The 25393-nt window shown below is 42.7% G+C and overlaps 1 protein-coding gene across 2 annotated transcripts in view; it reads right to left on the bottom strand.

Moving 5' to 3' along the window:
- Positions 1–25393, bottom strand: part of CRTAC1 (cartilage acidic protein 1) — a 1631295-nt gene that overhangs the window by 1125875 nt on the left and 480027 nt on the right. The gene's annotated exons all lie outside the window — the stretch shown is intronic.

Raw genomic sequence — 25393 nt, 5'->3', positions numbered from 1 at the left:
CCTCACCATGGGACTCCAACTGGTGACTGGCCAAACTCAGACCCACACCCCACACAAACAGAGGAAACCTCAGGCTAATCATCAACAGCAAACAGAACATGACTGCATAAGTCAACACTATCACTTCACCCTGCTTCTAAACCCTGAAGATGCTGATGAAGACAGTCAATTGGCTATCAAGCAAAACTAGAAAAACTGTCACTGGGGCTCTAGTCACCAGCAAATTGGACTACGGGAACACCCTCTATGACAAGATCAACAAGCAACTCACTAGAAGACTACACATCTACCAGAACTAGGAAGCCAGACTCATCCATAACCTTCCACGCAGAATTCACATCACATCACACCTCATTGAGCTCCACGGACTCCAGATACACAAACGTGTTCACACTCACATTCAAGGTACTACACGACATAGTCCCCACTTACCTAATAGTCGCATCTCCTTCCACCAACCACCGAGACACCTCTGCTCCCCAGGAGTCCTAGTCACACAAATCTCATAAATACACTAAAAAAGATCAGGAGGATGTGTATGCTCGAGTCGCCCACAAAAAGTGGAACAACCTTCCACTTCTGTCAGAAGCTGAAGACCGAGCTTTTCAATTAACCAAACTACCATAAACAGGACTAGATGCACCTAGACCTTGTCTGCGCCAGGATACACTCACAGGTGATAGTGTCCTTTACAAATACACATGACATAATATGTATATAAGCAGGGCTTTGACTTTACACAGGACCATTACTCTCTCACCCCATGTTGTTGTCTCTTTGGTGTATCATGTGCTTCCTATGAAGTGCTTGCACTGCATGAGGAATTATTTTATTTCTGAAAACTGCACTCAATCATAACACTTTTTTTAACCCTGTAACTCATTATGTACAAAGAAGCAATCATTTAGTCATTTCTGAACTGCAGTAAGACTACGTGCCAGCTATTACCACCACCACCACCCCAACCATTACCATCTCCACCTTTGGCATTACCACTTCTCCAACACTACCACCGTAGCTATCATTAAACTCTCGAGCACTGTTATATTACCACCACCATCATTAGCACCTCTACAAAACTTACCAAAAGAAAACAAGAACTACTGACTTTGTTAAAGCTTGTATATTTCACGGATTTGTAAAGGTAGAGGCCTGATAAAACCTTAGTTGCATAGCTCTTAAGAGGTAATTGCATGCCTTAGTCGTACAGAACACTAACACAGAAAAGTTATTTTGGAAGAGAACACTCACAAAAACGTACGTCAGCAGTCGCATGTTTGAAAGTCAACAAATTATAAAAACCTATTGAAACAGCAAAATAGAGCAATTTTAGCAATGCTTGTGCATGGAAATGTACTTAAACCAGATGTAAAGCTCAGACTGGCTGTTATGTTGACGTAGTTTCAGAAAGGCAGGTAAGGCTATAGTTCAGTTGTAATTTATCTTGAAAACCCCATCTCGCCTATTTCTGACATATATGCAGGCATCGGGGGAAGTGCATAGAAGCGACAGGAACGTTTGTTAGTGTCTGCTGTGAAACTGTACATATGCTGTCAGTAACTTCTTTGGCTATTTCAGAATAAGCTAGCCATTTGGACTGCTTTGTAAGCCCTAGATGTTAACCCGCACAAATACTGATCTTTTCAATGTAAGGCCTTTAATCGGTAATTTGGGGTGATAAAGCTGCGTTAAATAAATACAAATAAGACAGCTACGTTAGTTACTGGATACTGGTATTACCGCTCCAGTCCAAGTTCAGGCCCATGAGATGTTAAATAACTCTGTAATAATGCATGTTTTTTGTTTCCCCCCCATTCCGACATTCAAAATAAAGGCTATGTGGTACTTTCCCTGGGCCCAATTCACAAAAGTAATCTGAGACAAAATCCTAACTTTACGACCTTCAGTATTCACAAAGGGCATTTAGGAGTAGTAAAGTTAGGAATCCGGGGGCATATTATCAAGGAGGATGTTTTCGGCTGCTAAGCAGCGATAATTCTATCGCCCTATTAGCAAGCTGTCGCTAACAGCAGTTAGCGACAGCTTGTAGGCGATAGCGAGCGGTTTGGGGCCCGCTTTGCATGTCAGCGATATTTATCGCTAATGACATGCAAAGTGGGCGTACCCAAACTGTTAGCGACTAAAAACAGTCGCTAACATGGCTATCGCCTATTATCAACGCAGGCGTAGCGATGGAAATATTTGCGCTAAGAGCAAATATCTCCAAAAGCTAACGCCTGCACAGACCAGTTCTTAGCCATTATATCCAATGGGAGGTGGATATTATGGCTAAGACCCTATTGGCGCTAATGCGTGAATATCGCTGTATTCTCAGCGATATTCACGCATTTCGCCGCTATCGCTGGATATTTTATAGCTTCAGAGATAAACGTTGCTAATAGCACGTTATCTCTGCGATAATATCCGGCGATGCTTGGCGATAAAAAAAAACTCGCTAAGCCCATTTAGCGATAAATATCGCTAGTTGTTGGTAACATGCCCCCCTAACTTTACTACTCCTAAATGGCCTTTGTGAATACCGAAAGTCGTAAAGTTGGGCTTTTGTCTCAGTTAAACTTAAGTTTTGGTTAATTTAACACCAAAAAGTAAGTTTAACTGAGACAAAATCCTTACTTTATGACTTTCGGTATTCACAAAAGGCATTTAGGAGCAGTAAACTTAGGACTCCTAACTTTACTACTCCTAAATGCCCTTAGTACATACCGAAAGTCGTAAAGTTAGGATTTTGTCTCAGATTACTTTTGTGAATCAAGCCCCCTGACACGAATGTCTACATTTGTACCAGGAAAAAGTAGAGTATTACCACACCAGACGTGGCCCTCAGTTGGGTGTAAACATCCGCTTTCGTCCAAATCAGAACTGAACTGAATGAGCTCTTCAGTACGTCTGGAGCCTTAGTTAGAGGGACTTGTTACCAATTAGTGTTTATTGACTTGCTTTAACCTGAAATTTAGAAAAAATAGAATACAAAGGCCAGTCACCAGGGGTTGTATTATGCAACTTCCTGTAATCTCTTCAGGGTGGAAAGGAGTGCAAGGTCACACATGCTACCACAACCTTTTGTGTGATAAGAGGAGAAGCCCATATTTCAACTCTGCAGAAATTGAATCACCTGTAATGGTAGCATATGAACATTAAAATGTTCCTTTTCAATTGAAGACACAGGTCACTGAAGTTATTCTCAAAGCTTCCTGGTGATCTGAATTGCTTAAAATGCTTCAGTGAAGTAAACGTTTAGAATTCATAACCTTCAGGTTCAGGCATACTAGCAAAAAAATTACCATGCCAAAAAAATGCTGAATCACCTGCTCAGTGGAGTCGGATTTATCGTAAGAGCATAGTCTAGTCTGTTCTATTAAAAAAAACGCAGAGCATCCATCAGCAATGAACTTTAAGATCTGCAGTGTCTCCTGAATTAAGCAATATATAATTCGACTGGTAGACTTGCAAAACAATTTAACTTATTACCACCTGAATACATGGCTCAAACCCAGAATTGTCTCATATTTCCAGCTCTGGTGTTAAAGAGTGTTTAGCTCATAGGATGTCAGAAATATATCCTGGGGAGCCCTGTGAATTTCCCTCCCCACTCCCAAACATCCTGGTTAGGCCGCAGGCGCGTGTACCTGTTTTTTCTTTCTCCGCCATTGTCTCCTGAGGCGCAGACCCATTGGGCCGAGGTGAGATTTGGATGAACATTGATGTTCTTCATTTCCTTTTCAAAGGGAGGAACATAAAACTGCCACAACAAAAAAATGACAATAGAAACCTGCATACACAATGGACAATGTGTGCAGAAATTGCGAAAAGGCGAATTATAATGGCCGAGCTCGGCGGGCATGCTGCTCTGGGGCCGGCCAGCAGAATGATGGAGGTTGTGAAGTGGACTAGACAGGTGTACGCCATAAATTTCGAAATAAAATGGATTTCCTCCTCTCACCTGCTAGACAGGCCATTAGAGAGTCGAGAAATATATAAAGGGAAGGGAAAAAATGCAATTTGTGAGCTAGTCTATAAAACTCAGCTTTTGTTCAGCACAGTCGGGCCCGCCTTTGTCTCATACCCTCCTGAAGGCTTCAAAAGTCCCTCCTTTTACCAGCCGCCTGCCCCTCATTTTCCATTTTCCCTCTTTCTCTTCACTCTCTTGCTTGGCTTTGTTTCCTTCGTAGTCTTATTTTAGCTTTTTTCTTTTTAATATATCAGCTCAGTGCAGCTCGGGGCAGCTCCTGGACGAGTTACCGCCATAAATGCTACCAGAAAGGTCTGTAACATCAGGAAGCAGCGAACGGTGATTGAGATACCCAGGGACAAAGGACACAAATTAATATTCACAGGGAGGAACTGGAGTCGCTCTGCCAGGAAATTATACACTCGACGCCATGCCAGACTCCTCGCCTCATTGAAAGGCAAAACAATGAATCTCGGAAATCAGGAGGGGACAGTCTGCAGGCAAGAACGTCCGCAGTTGGGCAAGATTTAATTCAACTGAACATATTGGCACCTGGAGACCTTGCTATGTTGTTCAGTAGAACAAGATGGATTCCAATCCTTGCTCGGAGCAAATTATGTGAAATGATTTCTAGGCCTTCCTGTGGCTTCAAGAAGTAAGCGCGCCGAGCCCTTTGGCCTTGCGAAAGAGTTGTTATCCACCCCAACAGGTGCCACTGACTTGTCGATTGCTGGGATTTTTGGGCAGATTACCTTAACATGGAAAGACTTTGAGAGCATGGCATTGTTTCCGCAAATCCTTATTCCACAAACAAATCCGGTTATAGATTCACACACAAAAGTTCCAACTCGCCACTGAAGGCTGAGTGGAGTATGGACAGAGCATGCACGAGGTTGACCAACAGATGGAAGCTATGGATGAAAGGAGGCGCAACAGAGGATCTATAATCCCATCCTTGGCATACCATGAGGAAATTGAGAATCACTGAAATGCTATTTGGGATACTGACGAAAACAATATCTGAGGAATAGCTGGCATAGAGTGATTCAATCTCTTCAACATGAAGGAAGGGAGAGGACTGTGACGGAGTGGGTTCGGGAACTGGTATCTGAGGAAGGGAGCGAGGTTTGCGAGAGCAGGATGTACGAATGGTCAGATAGGGTGGGGAGAAGCTCGGGGTGCCATTGAATTCATCATTGCGTGAAGGTTGTTTAATGGTTTGCATGTTTTTTTTTCATTTCAATAAATATTGGTATGAAAAAGTATCTGGAAGTGCTTACCGGTATAGAATATCTCTGGACATTTCCACCTACTTTGCACGGTGGCTGCATGGAAAAAATGTTTTTCTGATGAAATTTTACATGTCAAGATCACAGTGAGGTTTTGTCAATACCACAGTAGTCTTTTTTCTGTTAACGTCTATTGGTTACTGCACACATAATAATAAAGAAATAGGTATACATAAACTCTTTGATCTTAGAAATTGTTCTTGAGAAAAAGTCATAACTGGAATACTTTTGTTCCAAACTTGTTTGTTTTTCTGCTTGCATACAGGATATGTGCCGCCCCTTTGTTTGACATTTTCTATGACTGATCGGGTAAAAATGGATTCAGCATTTAAAGCCTTTCGCAGGATTTTCCCAGATCAGTTTATACTCCATAAAATGAAAAAATGGCCTTCATTTTAAATCTGAGCGTATCAAAAGAGCAGCATTTTCAGCGATGGCAAGATGGTTGAAAGGGATGAATGACCATGCAATGAAGAGGCCATCACTCCAGGCAAGGATTTCACAAGCAATACCTTGAGCTGTTCCGAAATGAAGCCAGTCCCTCATGCGATGGATTGAGCGATATGCACAGGGCCCGGGTTAACCATTCTGGCATTTACTAGTGGGATGCAGGCTAGAGGCTACATTCAGAGCCCTGGTTTGTGGGTCTGGTTTGAAAATATTTTGGTGTCCAGGTGCACCTGGAATCGCAGCTTAGACTAGGGCTTCTTTGATGAACTAACCTCTTTCAGAGGGAATAAATGCAGGTTAGAGACTCTACAGCTAGGAAGCCTAGGTTCTAATGCCAGCCTGCCCATGGGAGCCAATAAAATAATCCTGAGCAAACTAACTTTTGGCACTAACATTTCAGCTATTGAGCGTTTAAAAATACAGGAAATGTTATTAGTCATTCTACTAAACTTTGAACTAAATTGGAACAACAACCAAACACATATAGGGATTCACAGTTTAGTGTTTATGATACCTGTGGGTATTGTCAAACGTATTTGTCAAAATAAAGGCATTTAGCCTTTTGATTGATTGATTGATTTAAGACTTATATAGCGCGTGCTGTCACCCCACGGGTATCCTGGCGCTTCAGACTAAAAAAAAGACCATGGTGAAAACACCAGTAGAGTCCATATCAACTAAACCAAGGACCTGACAGCTCCAATAGACGTTAAGCATAGGCACCAGGATCTTGTCTGTAAATTATACTAAATAATGCAACTGCTTCTGCCTCTCCAGCGTCAGTTTGCTTGGCTAGAACCTGTTGCAGGTTTTCGAGAATCGTCTTTATTTAAATTTGTTGGGTCATCCCCTATAAGTACTATGTATGTTTGTTATTGTTTATCACAAACACAATTTCTTTTAGTCTGCAGCTATAGATGATGCCACTTGATACAATATTTCATGGAGGACATGACCAACGACTGCAGTCACATCAGTGATACATCATTTGTAGGCCGTGAGCCTGATAAAGAGCGTGTGAGGGCTGAGTGCCTGCATGCAGCCTGCTTGCCCCTCGTTAAACAGGTTGTCCATTTCATCTTATGACCCATGACTATCTAAGAGTAAATACGTCTAACATCTTATCAACTCAAACGGGGAGATTGACCAAAAAGTCAAGCCACGCAGCACAGCTCCCGCGAGGCTGTGCTGCGTTGCCCGACAGGGAGGGAGCAGGAGAGCGCCATATCTTCAAAGATATGGCTCTCTCCTCCCCTTTCCCTTGCACCAGCGCTGATTACAGCTGCCACAAGCCAAGCACACACCCTAGCGCCATAGTGCTAGGGTGTGTGTGTGTGTGTGTGTGTGAGTCTAGCATAGGTTTTGTACAAAATACCATGCCTAGACAAGATGCAAAGCTTTACTCACTTTGTATGTGTGCTGCACAGTGCAGCACGCATGCAAAGTCGGAAAAGGAAGGAAAAAGGAAAGTATTCTCCTTCCTTGCGTCTATTTTAAAAGGGCGCAGTTTTCTCACGCTAAACCCAATCTACTTTATTTACTAAACTGGGTTTAGAGTCAGAAAGCTTGGGCGGTTGCATGAGAACGCCCATGCTCCACCTTCGGCACGCCCCCTTGGCACTAAGTAATGTAAAGCAGCGCTATATGCTGATTTGCATTACTTTTTTCGTTATTTGCAGCGTTAGCATAGTTTAGCGCTAGCAAGTTAACTTTTGTGACACAAATACGGCGCAAAATATTCATAAATCTCCCCGACAATCTCTAAAATTCCTCCTAGTTAATGCATGCTTGAAGGATCACCTACAATGGAGTTATCCCATCATCTTACAGATTCATGTCTTGACTGTCTATTTCTCTCCCCCTCTTGATATAAGCTGACATTATCTTGAACATTTCAGTCCCTCTTGGCCGTCACAACAGGACGGTTATCTTGCCCACCATAATAGAAGTGCCACTGGCTACCATCTCCTCTCCCGGCATGTCCCTGTACTGATGCCTCACCTCACCACAATCATGCATGTGCAAGAAGCACTGGCCACAGAGGAGGCAACTCACGGTTGTAGAAGGCATAGTGCATTAAACCTGAGAATTGCTTAAAGTTCTACACAGCTTAAAAAGACCTACAAGTTGGTTTCAAAGGGGGCCCTTGGCTTTATGCCTGTGTGATATAGTTGGCACAGTTATATTTCCTGGGTGTGGATGAGGATGACATGGATTATCTATTGTGCTGCTCACTGTGTACAAGACAGAATTCATTTTGGCACTCATGCATATAAATGGCTGGCAAGAACGAGGTTAAAGATCAGCCTGCCAAAAGGGAATGTGAAGTGGTAGAAATCCAGGGAACATTCCTGGGCCCTTTTCAAGTGAGCAGAGTTCAGAAGAATGGAGGGTAGAAGGCAGGATCCGCTTTTGAAGTGTAGGGGCGTCCCAGGCCTCTTTCCTGATTCATTTCCCCTCAGAGGTAGGAAGCAGGCAGTTTGTGGTACTGGCCAGCCCCTATCCATTTCAGCTATTATTTTGCATCACTAACAGTGAACTCCTAAACTTCCCTTCCTGACCAATCTGCAGATCAAAGAACTTAGTCGAAGTAGTCTGTGTGACAGGGGTTCCCTATCTTGAAATCTGACTTGACCAGATCTGGAAAAACAGCATACATACTAAGATGAAATCCAAAGTCTCCATGTTAGGATTTCCCAAAGATGATTGCCAGGTCTGGTGGCTCAGAGGACAAATGTATCCACTTCATAAATCTGTGTTGGACCTTGTAATCACAGGTTCAAATCCTGATGTGTCTGCTCAACCTTTCAACCCTTTGATGTTGATAAAATAAGTACCATTGAGTTGGGTAGCAATCAATATCTGTTATTTCAGCCCCTAGATATGCCACGGAGAGCATTCACAAATGCACAATGTAATATGCTGGGAATTCCACACCATTGAAGCAGTGGCTGCTAAGGCGGATGAGTGTTGCCCTGCTGCTCTTAAAGCAGTGAAAAAGGCAAAAAAATATAATAACAGCGTTATTAACATTTTATTTTTCACTACTGCGGGGCTGGGTTGAGGGGGCGGGCTGGTTGCTCAGAGAGGAGGAGTGGTTTGGGCACACTTAAGTGCACATGACTGCTTGGCATGGAAATGGAGATCAGTGAGTCTCTCAGAAGCAAGACCTGGATAGTGGCCTGTGTAGCCAGGGAAGGACCTGCACTGTCCGTCCCTTTGGTGAGGACGTCTGACCACGGTCTACCTGTAGCTTGTACTGGGTTAAGGCATTCGCTACCAGAACCTGATCAGTCTAAGGAGTTTGAAAGCAGGAGACATACATTTCAGTGTGGTGATGATAGGGTGCTAAGAAACGTGTAATTGCTTTTGTCAGCTTCATCTCAAACTACCAAAAAGAATACTGCTTTGACTTGGCGTGGGCCCCATCTCGGATTCCAAGACAAATCCAAAGACGACTATTCTGCTGCCCCCCTCTGACGTGAGCGGCTGTAGTCTCCACCTACCTATGCCGTGAAGCCCTACTTTACGGGATCAAAGGCGTGCAACTGTTCATAGCTGCAGAGCCAGAGGACATTTTTTTCAGTCTTTGTACATAAGTACCCAAAAGCGGGCGTGGAACCTCAGACATGGGTGGCAAGCCCAGAGAGAGAGCCATGCTCAAATAATAAAAGATGCAGTGTGCAACTCCGACTCAGAGGCTTCTACAAAAGTACCTTAGAGACAATCCTATCCTCCCAGCATTATAACTGTTGTAATGTTAGCCTTGGGGTATGGAAAGAATATTATACAACACATGCTCCCTTGGGGAAGCTTTATGTATTTTGCATTGATCTTGTAATACTTCCTTTGAGAAATTGGAAGCAGCCTGAAAGTAATACTGCCTGAGTGTACATATTCCTCTGCTTTTTGTGTGCAATATTTAGCTGTACACCGCCCTTAAAGCACTTTCTTTTCTAAGTGAAGCACTAGCAGGGACCTGATTTATTAATTATTGTTATATCCTTGATTGAGCACTGAGTGGCTGCCCCGCAGCACTTCTCAGAGTAAGTGTTAAACCATTCTGTCTGGCTAACCTGATGGCCAAGTGCTAGAAGGATGTGCTTGGTGTTGAGTTTTGGGACCAGCTGTAGGGTAAACCCAAGGCACCAAAGGGACAATGCTCCCTTTGTTACAGTTTTTCACCAAGCAACCCCAGGTTGCTTTGAGCCTCCTGAAAATGTTTAATCAAAGCCACATTATGTTTACCCCTTCATTGTCCCCCTCCCGTGGCTCAATGAGAAAATGTTGCCCATTAATAGTCATGTAATCAATTACTGCTGGCTCTGGATTGTGTGGTAAAAATATAGAATGTTTTCATCACTTAGACAATTTTGCCACTTTCTTCACACAAATTTCGAAGGACAAAACTACGGAGTTCTTTATAAAAAGAAAAAGGAACATCGTCATTCGTTCATCTTTTGAATCTCTGCTTCAAGAAATGAACCAGTTTTCTAGGAGCCTCGACTTCATCTAAGGACCGAAGCAAATGAGGGCCTCTGTATAAGAAAACGGAACATCTCGCTCCCAAGGGCAGGCTGGGAATGCAACACCACACAATTTCTTGTACAGCAAAAAGTAAAACATCTTAGACCAAAATAAAACAGCAATTATAAGCCAAATAAAGAAAAAACATACAGGTCGCATTGCAAAAAAACTACATAAAAGCAGTAACTGTCCCCCTATTATCAAAGCCGAAAAAATCACTAACATGATAAAGTCACCGAAGTGTCATTCCTTTGTGGTGCATTTTATTGTCAGGATGAGAGAGCCTGATAATAAACTCACCACAAGCCAGGGATACTCTGATGCCCAATGGATTTCATGCAACATTAGGACTGCATTTTTACCATAAAAGCACCCACCGTAAGAAACAATATTACAGTGATTGATTAGCCCGCTGGGGTCAAACATCACTGCCCATCAGCACGTAGATCAATACCCTTCAGTTCTCCTTGGAGAGATACTGCTTGATGGTAGATCATAACATTAGTTCTCACAGGTAAGTTGAACGCTCTGCATTCTCTTTTGAATCACGGTCTACGTGCGCTGTACTCTGCCTCCTTCAGCCCTCTGCAGCCACCCACCAGGTGATCATTGATGTATTCACAGAGCAAGTCTCAAAGTTCAACTGTCTGTAAAATCATTAGTTACCCATGTATCCTTAGGATTTACAGGCAATGTTTTCACAGAGTTCTACTTCTTGTTTGCCCGCTCTGTAGTTTCCATTCCTTCTACAGGCCAGTTACTAAGCAATATTAGCCCACAGTATTTGTTTTACTCTTTTTTTATCTTCATGGTTTTATTTTTTGGACAGCTCTATACTGCCTTTATGTGTTGAAGATGCTAGAAACAACCTTGTAAATAAATACATCAAAAAGGCAGTGGTAAATAAATCGCAGCCCTTTGCTACTCCTCTGTTCCATAGTCTAAACTGGATCTGGAAGAGCGCAGAATTTATCAACACATCGCAGAGCTTCATGTGGCCTGTAAGATACTATAGATGTCACCTAGAGCAGGAAGACATTCTTTACTCCCACCAGTCAGATTCTGCCTACTGGATGGATCTGGTACTATTGGACATAGTTAAGAGGGTCCTTAAGATTGTAGATAGGCTCAACCCAGCTATTCTGGAAATTCTGCATTTCTCAGCGGCTTGGTATACACTTTCCCCCATTCCTGCTGCTGGCGGTCAGTGGCAAGGAAGAGGGGCACTGTCTTGTTTTTCCTTGACTCACTCATGCTAGAAAGCACCAAGATGGTTTCATTGGGCACCTTCTATTACTCTTGTACTAAAAACTATTGTGGACGCCCAGAGTTATAACCCTGCCTGTTTAATTTACATAATGCAGAGGTCAGACTCCATGTTTTTGAGGGCCAGTTCGAGCACTATGTGCACAGCTATTAGATATAGACCTCTATACGCGCAGATGTTTAGGGCTTCAGTTAAATGACACCAAGCGATGGTTATGCAATCTATCACTACCGGGTAACCAATTCAAGTGAATATTTTCGAAAAGAGATGCATATGCGCCCATGGGACAATGGGGGGATTCAAGCAGGCCCGTTGTTAATGTGGCCATTGAACATCCCTTGACTGAGGGCATGAATGAACGCCTTGACTGACATTCAGAAGGATGAGGATGGACTATAAGGGTGCTGGCAGGAACAGATGACTGATTATTGTGGGAGCGGGATTAAAGGAAGGGGAGAGGCAAGATAAAAGATGGAGTTATGAACGTGAAGGGCATATTTTATACAAAAAAGGGAAAATCTAAATTAGGAGTGGAAATCAATCTGGTAGAGTAATGCAAGCGACTATTGTTCACATTCTTTTAAATATTTCAGTTTATGGTGTTTACAATACAAATAGAACAATCAAATAACAGTATAATAACAATGATCATGAGAAACAGGGGAAAGGAGGCAGATTGTTGTTGTTTATCACAGTAGAATGAAACTCCAGTAACACTTTTTGCTTCACTGTACATGCACGGCACGTCTATAGTCACACTCCATTAACAACACTTTGCTGCTCATAATATGTGCTAAGCAGCTTTCAGATATGCACAATTCATTTTATCTGTCAATCTAAAAGTAAAGATAGTCTGCAACATTTGAAAGATTAAACTTAGAACATGTTTCTTGTTAAAATTAAAGCTTTTTGTGACGTGATATGTGGCTAATATATCTCCTTCTGGCATACAAATATTATTTGAGTATTCGGTACTATGGGTGTTAATTGGAGATCATTTAAATCAAACAATTCAAGTATAAAATAATAATTTGCACTGCAGTTAAGAGCTCTTAAGTAGTTTTCTTCAAGCCTTGAATTGTTCAGCTGTGTGTCCTGGCAAACTAATTGTGCTCCATTATGCTTTTTCGGATTTGTACCTTCTGAGCTGGAGCACCGCATATCAGCCCATTAAAAGTCTATTCTTGAATTACTTGAGGTCCTGATGTGCCTATGCGGGAAATATATGGGGGAATCGTACTTACCTGAATAATGGACTAACACTGAATGGAATCTTCATTGCCCTTAGAAAGACCTGCTAATTTTGTTTATGGAGTTGAAACATCAACACTTACATTAGATATCGATTGTTAGAATGCTCCTAATCAAGACTATTACTGGAGCAATTGAGAGAAATATGTAGGGGAACCTCTTTCAACCTTTTTTTTTTATTGTTCACCCATCACTTCTTCACTTAGATCACTGCACTGCCTGACTTTAAAATGCAACTTATACCGTTGTAAATACATTTGAGTTTCCCCTTTTCACACACACTTTTTTAACAGTTTGTCACATTTGTAAGCACCATTCGAGACACTCCTTTCAGGGCTTTGTTGATTTGATGCTTGTTCTCACACCTTATCAACTCAATACAGATGGAGCATTGCTCAGTACATTGGCATTATACCCCAGTTTTCTCCTTGGAAACGGGATAACCCAATGTGGCTATAACTGAGTAGGTCACCCAGGCATGGTTTTCTTCTTTTCAGTTTTGTATTTGAAGCCATTAAATTCACATATTCAGGGAAGCAGGATTAAAATAAGAGAATGCAAAGAAAATCGAAGAGGACCGAATGAGCCACTCATTAGTGACATGCGACCTGCACTAAAAGCTTAAGGGGTATGAACGTCAACAGTGGTATCAGCACCCACACTGAACAGAAAGACAATTCAAAATGTTTCTTCCATCAAGGTTAACAATTGTGTTCTGAGAAGCAAAGAGCAGACACCAAGCTCTTCTTTATTCCATAGTGGTGGTTACCCCACATCCGGGGGGCAGGAAGTGAAGTTTTAAATCCTGACCTGTGCAATCTAATTAGTTCTGGGGTTTCGAACTTCCAGTGAACCAATTAGGCAAAAACAAAACTGGATTCAATTGATTTAACAGAAAAAAGCCGTTGTGTAGATATATTTCGTCCTGCGGCTATGCAGCAAGATGGCTTTTTTGTCAAAACTTTCAATTCGTTTTGTGCCACTTAACACATCATAATCTCAAAATGCAGTAATAAGTCTTCAGTATTGTATAGGGATCAGTTCAAATCATTGTAGAACAACACTAATCCATCATACAGAGCTACATTGTGTGCCTTCTGTATGATCTTCGTTGTAAGGCCAACCATGTCAATTGGCATAAATATAAAGAGATTCAAATGTTTTTGAATAGCACACTTGTCAGCATCTGTAAAGCTTCCAGATCTTCGAGCCTGGGGTTTGGATGAGCAATGAAAACTGTGCATGACAAGAGTCGAGCCTGGATGGTGGGGGGAATGTTGTAGTAGCCCCAATCCCAAACACTACACTTCCCTAACGCTGTATTGTGATATAAACCTGCATTTGTCTAGATTTCAGTTACATTCCATGAACCCCAAAAAATCAGAGCTGTGAAATGTAGACAGCAAACACAGACTCCACACCATTTCACTTTTTCCCTATTCTAACCTTGGTGAAATCTTTGATGTAGATCACACGCCCATCAGTTACTGAGTATGTAGAGTTTGGTACTTGCCACATATATAATATGTACCTAATCCCACATCTCAAACCCAAGAATGGTGGATAATCTAAAATTGCCGGTATTTCTCTTTGTTTCAAAGTGTGCAGACTCATTTGTGCACTCTTTCCATATACAAATTTTTCAAGGTTAAACCTTCTGTAAACTGTGAGCAAATCAACTAGGTTGAGCAATCTACACTCTCAACACAATCCCTTTTTTGATGCAAGCTGTCACTTGTAGTCCAAATGGAGTTTGCTTCTAGGATGTAATTGGGGGTGGGTGCCTTTGTTTTAAACAACATCCCTGCCAGCATCTAGACAAGAGCTAATTAAACTGAGTAACCATTTAGCCATAATGCAGGATTCAGCTATTCGGGAAATGAGAACGTGCGACATCTCCTGCAAAGGTCTCCTCAAAGAAAAATGCTGCCAACCATTGCGAGCTTTCCTTCACCCCTTATATGCACAGCTGTCCCACCATATGAACTTTCATATTGCAGACCTTTTGCATGGACACAAACATTTTTCTTTGATTTGTGCCTGCTTTCACCTACGCATGGCAGAAGGTAAGGGAACTGTAGTAATAATGTTTGATATAGGCAATCTAGCAGATCCTTACATAAGGTAAACTTCTTGGCGCGAAGCTGTCAAGCTGCTTGGAAAACTACGGGAATAGGATGGCCAACACCTCCAGCCCAGATAAAACACCCTGTCCAGCTGCCGGCACTCTTTATGCAAAAACAACAGTTGATGGATAGAAGGCAGAACAATGTCATACATTCACCCCAGTACAGACATCTGGGCCTAAATCCATCGTTTTTTTGCTCACCATGCCATTCCAGATTGAACCTAGCCATATGCAAATCAGTATTGACCCTGTGCCCCATGGGAACAGTCCAGCCCGAACTGCCAACCCAGGTCCTCCCTGGACTGGAAACAAGCATCCTAGGACCGGTTTCAGACTTTCAGCCCTCATCAGCCAGGCTAGCTTGATTCCAGTGGCATGGAGAGCACGGGACTCACGTCTGAGCATACCCGTCCCACTCGGGCGACAATTGCAAAAACAACAGTTGATGGACAGAATGCAGAATAATGTCATACATTCACCCAGTAGAGAGATCTGGGCCTAAATCCATCATTTTTTGCTCACCATGCAATTCCAGTTTGAACCTAGCCATATGAAAATCAGTCTTGACCCTGTGCCCCATGGGAACAGTCCAGCCCGAACTGCCAAGCCAGGTCCTCCCTGGACTGGAAACAAGCATCCTAGGACCGGTTTCGGAATTCCAGCCCTCATCAGCCAGGATAGCTTGATTCCAGTGGCATAGAGAGCACGGCCAGCAGGTGGCTCAGCAATACAGCACATTCCCTTAAAACCATAGGACAATAACATAGATTGGTTATGCTGAGGCGCTATAACAAATTTCATGTAGGGTTTGCTGTCACGGTTATCGCGCTCCCTGAATTGTGAGTTGAGAGGGAAGGGAGGTAATTTCTGACCTGCTAAAATTATTATAGACCCCCCTCCCCCTTTTTTTGTTTTTTTTAACAAACTACAGCTCAGTTTTGTCAAGTATCTATTAAATTTTTTGCTAACATTGAAATAATATGTATATTCATTACCAAACTATAATTGTTCACTCACATTGTACTACATAATCAAAACAAATTACAAACCTTTAATTCCATTTCTATTTTTTTTTAAACTTTTTTCCTGCTTTGTCTATCAAACTTCTAAACAAATTTTCACTTCTTCCAGAAGTATGTCTAAATCTATAGCAATCCATGTACATCATCAAAATGCAACCAACTAGTAGAGTTTCTCCCATGTGGCTGGCATCATTTTTCTTACCCTAATTACCAATTAAATAAATATTGTCCATTTAATCAACTAGGACAACCTATCTTCTACTTATTCATCTCGTCTCTGTTTTTTCCTTCAGGATCTGTCTAGAAGGAACACATAGATGTTTCCTGTGTGAGCAGACCCAGGAGTGCAAGCCTCTGACTAGTGTTGCATAAGGCCAAGTCTGAAGAGTGCATTCTGAGAGCAAAACAAACCTACTGTTTGAGAAGCGAAAGTCTGCTCAGCTTGACGGGACTGCAGTAGTTTGCTGTCCATCTTTTAATGACGATATACGAGTTGGAACTCCATTCCAGTAACATGAAGATCTCCGGCAGGAACATTTCCCAAATCTGTAGATTTGTTCTTTCAATATCCTGTATAATTTGACTGAACCTCTGGCCTGTATGGAAAACCTTAGCCAACCCAAAGAATCAGGGGGACAGAATGAAAGTGCCAAGAATTTTTCAGTACACATTAGGGATAGAAGAATACTGCCCAACACCAACCTATAAGAGTAAGTGAGTTGGGCTTCAGTCAGCTAAATACACACCATTCAGTGCTAATCTTTGCTTGTAATTAATTTATTTTATGGAACCACCCCACTGTTCCTTTCATGGTGCCCACAAGCATCCATCTGGTGTGGGGTGAGCACAGGCTCTTTCACTGGTCTATGCACCACAAGACGTATCACCAAGCCACACTTCTGGGTCACCTGACCCAACCTTGCATAGCTGTTGGATGGAACCAGGTTGCCTTGCAATCTAGACGAACCGAGAAGATCAAACGTGTCCTATTGTTGTTCTAGGTGTCTTGCAAGTACAAGATGGTGTTTTTGGTCATTGGAAGCAGTGTCAACACTGTTTTCTTACAAAAGGGCTTAAAGTCCCATCCTCGGTGCGTCTCAGTGTTTTGAGGATCCACCTTCATTAGGTTCTCTGCCCACTGCACCCTATTTCCTTGTTTCTGCTATCAGTGTTCTAGTAGGAATTATTTTGATAGGGGTTATGCTAATGTATTCTTCTGGGTTCAAATTAGATTTCTTGTGTTAAGATATTGTTTCCTTATTTTTCCTTGGTTGTTTTTTTAAAACTTTTCATTCAACATGTTTGCTTTTTCCTCTCATATGTAGCTCCTTGTTGCCTCTGCCATCTTGCACATCCTTCTTGTTGCCTTGCTTGGTGTCTTTTCAACTTTCTCTCAGTGAATCTGGAGGGCAATACAGAGACATTTGAGGGAGCCTGCCCTTTATCAGCCCTCTCTTAAGAAGGGGGTAAAGGAAGTACAACTTGCCAATCACAAGTTGAGATGCCAAAGGTTAAAAGTGTCATTTGACTTCAATAAGTAACAAAAGCAGAATTTACTGGCAGCTGTTCAATCCCTCAATCAGAGAGAGTGTTCAGTCTTTGGCATAACGCAGTTTTGTCTATTGTCAAACAGTAGCTGTCAGGGTTCAAATTATGCTAGGCCCTCTTTAGCTGCGCTAAGTGGAACCAAGTATGATGAGTGCAAAAACAGTGGAAGGAAAGTTTAAGTGTCTGCATCATACAAGTCACATTTCAATTACAGTGATAATTAGGGGTGGGTGCAACTTGCGTACTTCTGTGTAGCACAGTCAGACAGAACTATCCAAAAAATGTGCAAGATTATGCAGAATTTTTTGAGAAGATTAATTCTGCATTTAACACTATTTATTACTACAAAAATAGTTCCATTTTGGGTGCAAGGATGCATTTTGTGCTAAGAACCTCTAAATGCAACAGAACATGAATAGCGAAAGCAAGCAACTGCACATGCTTGCTAAATGTACACTTGGGATAGGATTTCCCCCCAATTTACTCCCATCATTTAGTGCAGGTTTCCTAGCACAAAATGCACTCTTGGATCCAAAATGGAAGCGAGGATGCATTTTGAGCAAAGAAAATAGCTCTAAGTACAGCAGAGTATATACAAGAGTACGAGCACCTTCAAGCGCTAACTGAATGTGCTCTCTCTGTAGGATTTTTTTCCATGCAAATTACTCTTAATAATACGAGTAATGCAGAATTACCAAAATTACTCTGACTACTCTGGCATCATTGACATTTTGCCTAGGTGTAGTACTGATAGGCTCAAGGTTGGAGGTATGATTAGACATTTCTGCAGAAATACCTCTACTTCTGTGACACCTTTGGTCACTAGTGATAATGCTGTACTGGATAACTACCCTGCCTTTTCAGAATAGTTCAAGAAAATGTTTGAAGGCTTTGAGACACTATGGGGAATATTTACAAAAGAATGGCGGAGCGTGGCGGTAAGACAAAACAGCTCACGCTGCACCAAGCCATTCTGAAAATGCAGGAATGCACCGTATTTACAACAATACGGTACATCCCTGGATTTTCCCCAGTGCTTGCGCTGAATTTAGCTGCATACCGCCAGTGATGGCACCATAGTGCAAGGGTGCCTGCACTGAATGAATGATTGTTTATGTGCAGGAAGGGACACCTTCCTGCACAGGAACAATCATTTATGGTGTTTTTCTCTTTCTATGTGTGATGCACAATGCAGCACACACAGAAACAGCAGCAAAAACGAGAAGAAATAAAGAATTTCTCCTCATTTTGCGATGTTAAGACCAGGTTTTCCCAGGTCTTAATTTTGGAACTGCCTCCTATTTGCGCCACCGTTGTAAATAGGGGCAGTGTCAAAATCAATGGGTGTTGCAGTGGAAAGCCCACCGCAACACCCATTTCCCATCCCTTTCATGCTAAGAAAAGCGCAAAAGGGTGCCTTATTTACAAGGCAGTATTAAGCCAAGTTAAGTGGCTTAACACCACCTTGTAAATAAGGCGAAGCCCCTATCGTCACAACATCAATAAAAGTGACTTTCATGTGGAAAAAGGGGTTTGTAAATATGTACCTATATTCCACTTCAGAAGCTCACTTCATTTTCTATTCAGGGCTCTTCAGAAATGATCATGTATGCAGCAAGGTTTAAACAGATGGCATTAGAAGCAGAGCGGCAGGAAAAACACAGTACCCCTTGTTTCAGGGAGGTCTACGTGATAAAATGAAGGATGTGCTTGCCAGAGTAGCTCAACCTTAGACTCTTCAAGGATTAATGGAAATTTGTTTATAGAAAGACTGACAAGCGATGAGGGCAAGGTTCACGCCATACCTTGTTGTGACCTTCAGAGACTATGTCCGCAGAAGTAATCTCTGAAAATACAGAAGAGCCTGTATAGTTAGATTCCATTAGAGGACCCCTGTCTGAGGAAAAATGAAAGAGCCATAGGAAACACGGTCTCTGTTTATATTGCAGTCAAAAGAGTCATGTTATATGTATGTGCCCAATTTGCCCAGAGAAGGAAACTCCAGTCTCAGCCTCTAGGAAGGTAGGCAAGTCTTCAAATTCACTACTCCCTTCAATAAATAATCAATAATACTGATGATGTTTCCACAATAACTCTTTTTCTTACTATAACTGCAGACTTCCTCGTCCTGGTCTCCTAATCTCAATCTTGAGATTTCCATTATAATAGACCGTGGGGCTATAGCATTATTTATGGTAAAATATATAAGTGTAAAAAGATGCAACTTTAACTTATCTCGCCAATGTAGAAAAGTTGAAGAAAATTTGAAAATTCTTTATATGGTGTCGTATGACTTGTACCTCTCCGGTAAAACTGCGCTATTTTTGGACAACATCAATGTCAGGATTGTGCCAGACTGCTTCCGTGCACACCTGCAGGATATGTGGGCCTGTTGTCCTGCTAGCCCACCGTGTACCAACTGCACCCCTAACCTTACAGGGTAACAAATGTGTGGCCAACCTTGGAACATGACAAACCTGATCCTCCAAAGAAATTGTGGTAACAGATCTAGAACCCTTTCGTTTGGACTGTCATGCCTACTCAAATAAATACAGAATAAATACTCAGCACTCCGTTTCAAAAGGTATTGAAGCATTGTGATTCTTGTGTAAAATATGGGCGCTATGATAATGAGTCAAATGAAACACAATGCCGCAATTCGCATTATGAGAACAGTGAAAGGGATAAACGATTCCCCCATTGTGCTTTAGCAGTGAGTGTATGCGGGCATATAAGTGCTGTGTACCTACCTCTCACTCCCTAACCTAGTCTTGCCTAGGGTGGATGATCTGTCAAATCCCTGCCGGGTGGTCTAACGCCCCACTAAATGCTGGTACATGTCATCAGGCTGTCCGTCTTGGTGTACAGCTTGGACCATCCCTTGTGTTGGTAAACAGGAATCAGCTGAGCTGGATTTCTGGCATTCAGTGACCTTGCAGTGTCAGCTGAGTGCTCCCCTACCTTAAACAAGGAGGTGGTTCTGTATAGATAATAAAACACACCCATGTGGCTACGATGAAACCCCTAACAGGCCGCAATTGTTTATTCTAATTTAATAGCTTTGTGGCCTCCTAGACAGTAACAATAAGGACATTTGCGCAGTGAACTTTATCCCTTTGTACTGAATGTTCAAGGTGTCATGATAGTGTGTCTACGAAGTGGAAATGTAAGCTGATTCAGAGAATGTGATCCTGCATTGTCATGCATTCAAATGTATGTCAAAAGTCTTTGTGGGTAAAACAGAAGGCAACTTAAGAAACATGAGCATGTATATGGTTGTGTTTCTTACCAGGCCTATCGTGACAATTTTACTGGATCATAGATTTAGTAAGTGCTGTATTACCCCAGTCACCATATTGTGAATCATCTGTTGAGCCTTCCATCATGAAAGCCTACGGAACTAGACGAATATTTAGGGACAAGGACTAGGCTAGTCGTAACCACATTCCAGTAGTACTAAAATAAACTCATATGGTATGAGCACTAGATATATTTATTTTAAGTTCAGGTGCAGTGAGTGAGAGAACTGTATCACTACAAGTGTGCTTCCACCATCAAGGGAATACAACTGTCACATCAAGATTTTCTGATGCTACGGTTCCATTCGACAGGATGGGTCCTTTATCAGAGATGGAAAAGGCGGCATAAAAAGAGGACTTTTATGAAAATCTACAGAATGGGCTTATTACTAGGTCTATTTTACTGTCAGGAACACCTACTGCTCAGGAGATGTCACAAGTCTTCCGTACAGAGATCTTTCATCTCCATGGCTACCCTCACAAGAACATTTCTAATACTACTCTGTATTTCTCTCATTTTTGGAAAGTAGTGTGCAATGAATTGGGTATACAACAACCACTGTCTTCAGGATTTCACTCTCAGTCCAATAGTCAGAATAAGTCATTAAACCAGATCCTAGAGTAGTACCTGCTCAGCTTTCTTAATTGCACGTCACATTACTGAAAGATACTTCTGCCTTCAGCAAAATTTGTATAGAACGCTGTTCATTCTGCCAATTAGCATCTGCTTTTTAGAGTCTCACTCTGAAGCATTACATAATCCTCCAGTCAGATCTTTTATACATCACTGAGAAGGGTTTACACATATTTTGAGGGAGGTGGGGGGTGCTACACTTTTATGCGTCGAACAGGAACCATGAGTCTTCACAGACCCCGCTCAGTTGTCTTGAACTATTGGATCCATATATATTGTGTCCATCTTAGAAACACTGTTAAACACAAGACTTTGAGAAAATTTGTTATAGTTCTCTGGAGGTGACACCCCAACTTCTTGAGGCCACACTACTTTGAACAATGAAACAAAGGAAAGAGGCTTACAACTGGTGCGTCTATATGTGGGACAGTTATTACTCCGAGAACATTTTTGTTCTTGGTGTCTTGCAAATACATGATGGTGGTTTTGTGTTAGGGGTCGAATTCTGATGCTCTGTGCGGGTCAGTGTTCCATGATCCAACTTCATCACGTATTTTTCCAACTGCACTTCGTTACATAGTTTCTGCTAGCCATCTTCTAGTTATAATTGTTGAGTTAGGGTTTTTCCTAGTCTTTACTTCTGAGTTCTAATTTGAATTTTTGTTTTAGGATTTTATCTATTTTTTATCTATTTTTGCTTGGGTATTTGTGAGGTTTTTCTGCAATGGATTTCCTTTTGTCTCCCTTGGGAACATGTATGTGGCCTCTGCCATCTTGTGCAACATTCTTTGTGCTCTGCTTGGTGTCTCTTCACCAACTACTCAGTGAATCTAGAGGACAGTGACTTGTTAGTGGAGTTGTTCTTATCACCCCTCTCTGAAAAAGGCTGCAAACGAAAAGCTTTGATATTTAACTTTGTTACTGCATACCCCATTTACACCCCAGGGTCAGATCCTTGTGTGTCAGAACAGCACCTTGATCTGGCCCCTACTCCACCACTGGCTGCAGAACTGGTGTGCCCAGTGTTTACAGATATACAAAATGTAAGGAACTGGCAAACTGAAACCCGGAAGCAGTAGACAAGCATGCACTGGCAAAGTCAATAGATCTCGCCTATAGAACAGCTGTTGACTTTGGCAATGTGTGTTTGCCATGTTGTACACCAGTGTGGCAGTGTGGCTGCTGTTCAGCATTACTAAAAGTTAGTTGCATGGAGTGTTCTAGAATTGAATTAAGGAAGTAGAGTGTCATAGATTGGATTTGTTGGCGTAAAGTGTCGTAGAGATGAGTAGAGGGTAGCAGAGTGTCGTAGAGTTGAGCAGAGGGGAGTAGAGATTCAGTGGCAGAAAGTGTTGTAGAGTGCAGAGTCATAGAGCGCAGTGTAATAGAGTGCAGTGTCATAGATCATAGTGTCATAAAGCGCAGTGGCATAGAGTGCAGTGGCAAAGAGCTTAGTGGCATGGAGCGCAGTGGCATAGAGCAGAGGGGCATAGAGTGGAGTGGCGAAGAGGGGAGTGGGGTTGAGGGGAGTGGCATGGAACAGGGTGGAGTGGATTGAGGTAGTGGGGTGGGTTGAATTGGTGTATATTCAGGTGGATTGGATTGAGGTAGAGTGGATTGGGTGGAGTGGAGTGGATAGGAGTGAGTGGACTGGAGTGGGTGGATAGATAGGATTGGAGTGGGTGGATTGGATTGGAGTGTGGTGAATTGGAGTGTGCTAGGCTGGATGAATTGGATTGAGTGGGGTGGACTGAACTGGTGTGGGGTGGATTGGATTGGGTAGAGCGAGGTAGATTTGAGTAAAGTGGGGTGGACTGGACTGCAGTGGAATAGGGTGGACAGGACAGGGGTGAATTAGATTGAAGAGGGATGGAATGGAATGGAATGAAATTAAATGGATTGGGGTGGACTGGACTGTAGGATGGATTACAGTGAGGTGGGTGGACTGGAGTGGGGTGGAATGGAATGGGGTGAATTGGATTCGCATGTGTTGGGTGGATTAGAGTAGACGGGATTGCAGTGGAGTGGACTGCAGCGAGTTGGATTGAGTGGGGTAGGGTGGATTGGATTGGGGTAGATTGGTTTGGGGTAGATTGGATTGGAACGGATTGGAGTGGGGCGGATTGGACTGGAGTGGTGTGAACTGGATTGGGGTCGGGTGGATTGGATTGAGGTGAAATGGATTAGGGTGGGATGGATTGGAGTGGGTTGGGCTGGGGTAGATTTGAGTGGAGTAGATCTGATTTGGCTCGATTGGTATGGATTGGAATGGGATGGGTGGGGTGGATTGGATTGGACTGGGGTGAATTGGACTGGGGTTAGGTGGATTGGATTCGGGTGAGATGGACTGGATTGGAGTTGGGAGGTGGATTTGACTGGGGCAGATTGAAGTGAGTGGAATGTTTAGATTGGAGAGGGTGGATTGTTTTGGATTGGAGTGGCATAGATTGGAGTGGAGCAAATTGTTTTGGATTGGATGATTGGAGGGGGTAAATTGTTTTGGATTGGAGTGGGGCAGATTGGAGTGGGGAAGATTGTTTTGGATTGGACTGGTGCTGATTAGAATGGGGCAGATTGGAGTGGGGCAAATTGTTTTGGATTGAAGTGGGTCAGATTATTTTGGATTGCAGTAGAGCAGATTGTTTTGGATTGGAGTGGGGCAGATTGGTGTGGGAGAGTTTGGAGTGGGGCAGATTGACGTGGAACAGATTGGAGTGGTGCACATTGTTTTTGATTAGAGTGGGGGGATTGGATTGGAATGGGGTGGGGTGGTTTGGGGTGAGGTGGATTGGAATGCTGTAAAGTGGATTGGAGTGGGTAAGATTAGATTGGGTGGATGGGATTGGTGTGGGGCGGGTTGGAGTAGGGTGGAATGTGGTGGCTTAGAGTGGGGTGAATTGGGGAGAGGTGGATTGGATTGAAGTGGATGGAATTGGAGTGGAACAGATTGGAGTGGGGCAGACTGTTCTGAATTGGAGTGGGGCAGATTGTTCTGGATTGGAGAGTGGCAGATTGGAGTGGAGCAGACTGCTTTTCATTGGAGTGTGGAACATTGGAGTTGGTTGGATTGGAGTAGAGCCAACTGTTTTGGATTGGAGTGGGGTAGATTAGAGTGGATTGGAGAGGAGCAGCTTGAGTTGGAGGATTTGAGTGGGGCAGATTGGAGTGGGGAAGATTGTTTTGGATCAGAGTGGGGCAGACTGGAGTGGGGCAGATAGTTTTGGATCGGAGTGGGGCAGATTGTTTTGGATTGGGGTAGGGCAGATTGTTTAGGACTGCAATGGGGCCGATTGTTTTGGATTGAAGAGGGAAACATTGGAATGGGGCAAACTCTTTTGGATTGGAGTGGGGCAGACTGAGGTTTGGCAGAATCTTTTAGATTGGAATGAAGCAGGTTGTTTTGGCTTCGAGTGAGGCAGATTGTTCTGAATTGGAGTGGGGCAGATTGTTTTGGATTGGAGAAGGGCTGTTTATTGGAGTGTGGAGTGGGGCAGATTGTTTTGGATTCGAGTGGAGCAGATTGGAGTGGGGCAGATTGGAGTTGGGCAGCTTACAGTGGGGCAGATTGTTTTGGACTGGAGTAGGGCAGATTGGAGTTGAATGGATCTTTGTAAACTACACTGGCTTCCAATTGAAAATGTTTAAAGCTATATCTGGACTCAGCCTTCCATATATACAGGACCTGGTTTCTCAATATCAAATCAGCCGGAGACTGAGATCTGAGAAACAGGCTTTATGCTGCGCACCCAGAATTAGTTTGGCATGCACAGGAGGACACTCTTTTGCATGCCTATGTCCCAAACTTTGTAATGTCCTAACGCAATTTCTAAGACACTGTACCTCTTTGCTTCTATTTCGCAAGCACCTTAAAATGTGGTTATTTAAAAAAATAAAATCTCACTTATGGTCAAGCGACATCTCGACTTATGCTAAGCACCGGGAAAAGTCTGGGTAGCCGTGCGCTCTATAAGTGGAAAATATTTATTAAAAATAATAATGGATTAAAGT

This window comes from Lissotriton helveticus, chromosome 5_1, assembly GCF_964261635.1.
Source record: "Lissotriton helveticus chromosome 5_1, aLisHel1.1, whole genome shotgun sequence".
NCBI lineage: Eukaryota > Metazoa > Chordata > Amphibia > Caudata > Salamandridae > Lissotriton > Lissotriton helveticus.
The sequence above is the reverse complement of the archived record's forward strand: the minus strand, read 5'-3'. Positions and strand labels throughout refer to the sequence as shown.